Consider the following 6000-nt stretch of genomic DNA (forward strand, 5'->3'; position numbering starts at 1 on the left):
AGTACTTTTTCCAAACTTCAACTTTAATTGAATATTTTGTTTTCCAAGATCTCTTCTCAATGCCACAATCTCTACCTCTAGCCTTTCACAGTCCTTGTCTCTAGTCACTAGTATCTCTGTCAAAACTTCTTCAATCCTCTTTGCTTCCAAAAATGAGTTTTCTCATTAGATTGATTGTTGTCTTTGTGTTTTTTATGTTTATAGACCTTGACTAGTCCTTTGTTGATAAGGGATTTTTCTATAATGGCTCCTTTTTCTATGATCCCATCAAAAGAAGAGGTATGTTGAACATGTAAATGGAAGCCCATTTCTTGATTCAAGTTTTGGAAAAGGATGGTGACAAGTTGCTTTTAGGAATAGGCCATGGGAATGGACTAGTGAGATGTCTCCACCATTGTAAGAAATAGGAAAAAAAATCACCATTCTTTTCTTTTGTGATACAAAGGTCCATCATGGTGATCTCATGTTCGATGTTGTAGGAAAAGTGTGTGACAAATCAGGTGGCTAGCTTAGAAAAGGTGTTATGGTTCCATAAGGGATATGGGTAAAAAAATCAAGGGCATATCCTCCCAAGTGTCTAGGGAATACTCTCAAGAGGTATGCATCAAGTTAATGTTCAACCTCATGGCATACAATATTAAAAGAAATCTTTAAGGCGTTCCTTACAATTTCCCTTTCCTTTGTATTTATCAAATTTAGGCATCTCAAAGATTTGAGGAAAGGGGATTTGTTAGGCCCAATATGGAAAGCTAATGTACTAAGAGGGGAGGGGTGAATCATTACTTCAAATCCTTTCTTCAACAATAACTTTATTGTTAAGCATAAACCGAAAATTGTTGTAACATAATATAATGCTAAAACAAATAAATAACAATCATACATGATTCACTCCATAACACATATATTTTGGTTACGCAGAAACTCCTTGTTAGAGAGAAAAACTGCGGTGGGGATGGCACCCACAACTTCGCTACTGCAATAATAAAGGTTGTTCAGTTAGAGCTACATGTTTAGCTATTTCTGATAGCTTACCCTGTTAGGAGTATCAAGATCTTTAGATCTACCTTGCTAAAGGATTTTACAACACATATTCTAAATGTTGCACCTGGTTAAAGGCTTTACAATTTATAGACTTTGTTAGACTCTTTTACCCTGTTAAAGGTTTCTCTTACAACTCAAAATATTACAATCAAAATTTTACAAAATATCTGCAACTTCACATCTGAGATGTTATAGCAGATTCTATGTGCTCAAAATGAAATTACCTTGCTTATAGCATACCTCAGTAAACCATAAATTAACTCGGTAAACCTATCTGTTTACTATGTTCCTTAGTTGTTCTCTGAAATCCTTCTCGGTGACCTCTGTGTATCTCTATCAATCGTAATAGTCATAACACTCAGTGCTTTCCCATGATTTTGCTTTTCACATATGTCTTCCTTCACACACATATTTGATCCTCAATTCATGTTGTATAAATAGATCTCTTGTAACGGTGATCTTGTTCATGCTTCGATCTTACAAACATAATTCATTAAATGAATAACCATACAAATTATTTCATTGGATAGATGTCCTCAAAATCATACAAAATCTTAAGTGCAATTTCCAATGTGTTAACAGTTTCTTGTTCCTTGATCTTTGTAACACGTTTCCCATATGTGTCTAGGTTCAATGAATCTGGTAACACATTTCACTTGGTGTGTATTAACTCGGTATACCATCTTTGTTGTTCGATAGTCATAGAACGTTACTCGGTAGACAGCTTGGTGTATACTAAACTTGTGACTTGTAACTTTTGTAACCGACTGCTCTGTGCTTACCGATTGAATATTTCGGTAGTAATAACCGACTAGAGTATATAGAATGACTTTGGACATAAAACTAATGACAACTTAGTAAATAGTAACAATCTCCCCTTTTGACATTAGTTTTGAAATGTTTGACAAAACTTCTTTCAAAGTCATAACTCAAAAAAATCTATATACTTACAAAATTTGACTAAACTGACAGTATATACAATTGTCAATAAAATAGTATACTCAGATATACTCCCCTTATCAATATACTGTACATAACTCTGATTATGCCAATATTCTGTATTCACTGCTCGGTGATCACTGCTCCCCCTGAAAAAATTATCTATATACTCGAATATGCTGATCTGCTTGGTATACTCCTCTTGTATACACTATACTCCCCGTTTTTTACAAACATCAAAACTAGTTACCATTCGGTGGAGGCAACTGGTCAAAAATGGATTTATACTTTGTTCTAGCATCAGTGAGAGTGGCAGAGAGTGCATCCTTGACACTATCCATGAGTGAATTCTGAGTTGTAATATCAGCTAACAGTGAAATCGGACCATCTAAAGTGCTTCCCTCTTGTTGAGTGGATAAACAGGTAGCTCGGTTAATCTTCTCTTGGACGGAGGACAAGAGTGGAATGAATAAGGTTTGAAGAGTCATGATATCCATTCTTATTTTGTGCTCTTCATTCCTAAGTTCCAATTGTTGAGCCATGAGCGTTTGTAACTTGGTATAGAAATTCTGAATAGAATTGGGCTCGGTGGTCAATTTATTTGAGAGATCGGTAATCTCTTTTTCAATAACTTCAGTTTTATTCTTGATATCTTTAATGAATAAAGAAAATGTACAGAGTTTCTGAAATAAATAAAGAATGTGCTTGAGTTGAGGGGACAACTCAGCAATAAATTTGACAAGTTTTACTTTACCGATAGCAATGGCTTTCTGTACCTCTTCAATCATTTTTGCAGTGAGCTATTTGTCCTTCAATTTGCTCAGGTATTCAAATGCATCTACTCTAGATGTCTCGATCTTATTGAGGAGTTCATCTAGTTGAATATGGATGGCTGCATCTTTTGTCATTGTAGCTTCAGGTAGCATTTCTGTTAAGAGTGCTTTGACCTTCTGAAGTACTCTTTTTTTCTTTTGTATAGCCATTTGTTTCTCTTGTTCTGCTTTGGCTTTGCATAGTTCACCGAATTCAATAAGTGTTTGCCCTTTTAATTTGGATATGTCTACATTCGGCAACACAATTGGTTTTGACAAATCTAACTTGAAACTATGCTTTTTCATTTTCTTTTCTTTAGAGGAGGAGGCTTTCACTGGTTGAACTAATACAATGGCTTGGGAGGCTTGTTCACCTTCGGTAGGTTGCTTGGTAGAGGCAACACTTTTGTCAATTTCTTTAGCCTCAGATGTAGCCTTTGGTGAATCCTTGCTCGGGGTCTCATTTGTAACATTGTCAGTACTTGAAGGGGCTTGAGAAGTCTGTTTCCTGGTGGCCTGAGAAGTAGCTTCTCCTTCTATAGACTAGTGACCCTCTTTTCCTTATTCAGTATCCTGAGGTGTCTCAGTTGAAACATGTTGACTTACCGAAGGATAGGACTTGACTTGTTCCAAAACTGACTCACTTGATACCAGTTTGGCATAGGCATTCCCTTCTATCATTTCCTGTTCCTGTACCTCGGTATCCATGACATCCTCATCAGGTTGTATAGTTTTAGCGGGATCTTGCTCGGTGATATCCACTATTTCAACTTCACCTTGCTCATCAGTACTCTCGATTCGAAATATTTCTTGCCATTTTTCTTTTGTCTCGTTCTCTACTTCAAGATAAAGGTCATTCATCAGTTTCAAGGCTCTTTGCTTGACTAGGAAGTTTGTGTGGTAGTTTTTCAAATGTTCACTTATCTCATCTACCGACATGTCTGGAAAGAGATGTACCAGACTTCTTTCTCTCATCTTCTTTTGCGAGTCCATAGCATATTTCCACCTGTTATCAATGTGTAAGTACAATGCTTTTGGAAGAGAATTAGTTACTTCCAATGGGACTAATCGGAATTTTAGAAGAGTGCAGATTACAGCTTCTTCTATTTGTCTTTTTTCTGCATCAGATCTGGAGTCATATTTTACATATCTAAATGCTCCAAATCCACCATATTGTTTCAGATTTGCACAAAAATTATCAACACTATGTACATCTTTCTTTGGGCTCTTAACAATATGAAATTTACTTACGTCTTCAGATTCGGTGTCACTGGACTCTTTATTCAAAATGAGTCTCCGAGTAGATTTCTTATAAGTTTTTGTTACCTTTGGAAATGCAACATTTTTCTGTTTCTTGCTCGGTGACACTGCAGATGATCTAGTGTTTGGGTGCTTTACTGAAGGAGTCGGTGATACCTATGATGTATCCTATTTCTTCCTTTTCAAAATTTTCCCTTTTGGCAACTCAGTGCTCAATATGATAGCTACTTCTTGGGCTTCAAATTCCTCCTCAGTGATGACTTGAATGCTCTTAGCAGGAGTGGAGGAAGAACCTTCTCCAAATTTCTCCGTTAATGCTTTAATCATTTTTGTTGCTTTCCTTGTAGCCTTTGGTACTACAATGCTCAGTTTGACTTTTTCTTTAACTTCTTCATATGTACTGTTGTAGTCACTTAAATCTGTCCACTTAATTAAATGAATACTTAGTATTTATTTGATTATTTAACCATCAATTAATAATTAATTAAATTAATATTTAATTAATTCATCTTAACCCTATTCTCCTATTAATTAAATAAATTATTCAATTTATTTGATTTAATTCACTTAACCAAATTCAGACCATTAATTAAATAAATAAATCATATTTATTTAATTAAAATATTCTCTCACATTTAAATAAATTAATATTTATTTAAATCCCCCAAAATCCCACCTCTCACATTTAAATAAATAAATCATTTATTTAAATCACCTTTATCCTCCACCCACTTGCATTTTCCTACAAATACAAGTTGCACAATTATTTTAAATAAATAATTTATTTAAATCATCTTTATCCTCCACCCACTTGTATTTTCCTACAAAAGCAAGTTGCACAACTATTTTAAATAAATTATTTATTTAAAATCCTATTTATCCTCACCCACTTGAAACCTTTAATGGTTTCCCTTAAAGTATTCAAACTTGATGGCTTTAAAGTCTTCAAACTTGATGGCTTCCTTCTATAATCTTCTTAAGACTTTAATGGTTTTCCTTAAAGTCTTCAAGCCTTTAATGGTTTCCCTCAAAGTCTTCAAGCATTTTAATGCTTTATCTTCTTTTTCTCATTTAAATAAATTAATATTTATTTAAATATTTATCCAAATGCAACTTACACCATTTAATTGAAATAAATGATTTTATTTTAATTGAAAATACCAAAATTTCTCCCACTTGCATTTTCCTACAAAATCCACTTGTATGCCTAAACCCCTTCTAGATTCTTCTAAACCCTTCCTAATTAGCCTAATCCATCCCCTAAATATTGTCACATTCCTAAGCAAATTGGAGTCACTTCTCAAAGACTCCAAAGTCTTTGAAAAGCAATTAATGCTTTGTGTGTTCAACAAATTAACCCTCAAAGTCTTGGATAACCTTTGAAAGCTTTCAACCTTCAACCACTTAATCCCCAAAGTCTCCAATAACCATTAATGGTTACCTCAACCCCTCCCACATGGTTAAAACATTTGTTTTGACTCAACCTCTACCCAACCCAAGGGTCTCATCAAGCCTTTAATGCTTTGACCATGATTATCTCTTAAACATTTGCACAAAGGTTTATCCTTGCATTAACTCCTAATCCAGTGGGTAATCCTAATTTAGACTTGACCCTTACCTTCTAGATAACCATGAGGTCTTCTCAGGCCTTTAATGCCTCCAACCTCTTCTCTCAACCCAATCCTATGTTGACACTTGTCACCATTTTATTGGTGCCAATTGTGCACATGGATCCCCAACTTTCAAACTTGGCCCTTGATTAAACCATTCAATCTTAACCCTTCATTTCCCCATTTCTTCTATAAATAGAACCCTTCTCCTCAAGCAAAAGGAAGCATTTAGAGTATTGTTGTTATACTGGCATTAGCATAGAGCTTTTTCATAGCATCACTATCTACTCTTGCATAGTATTTGCTTATCATATTCAACCATCTTGAATCTCCATATG

Source organism: Cryptomeria japonica, chromosome 7, assembly GCF_030272615.1.
Source record: "Cryptomeria japonica chromosome 7, Sugi_1.0, whole genome shotgun sequence".
Lineage (NCBI taxonomy): Eukaryota > Viridiplantae > Streptophyta > Pinopsida > Cupressales > Cupressaceae > Cryptomeria > Cryptomeria japonica.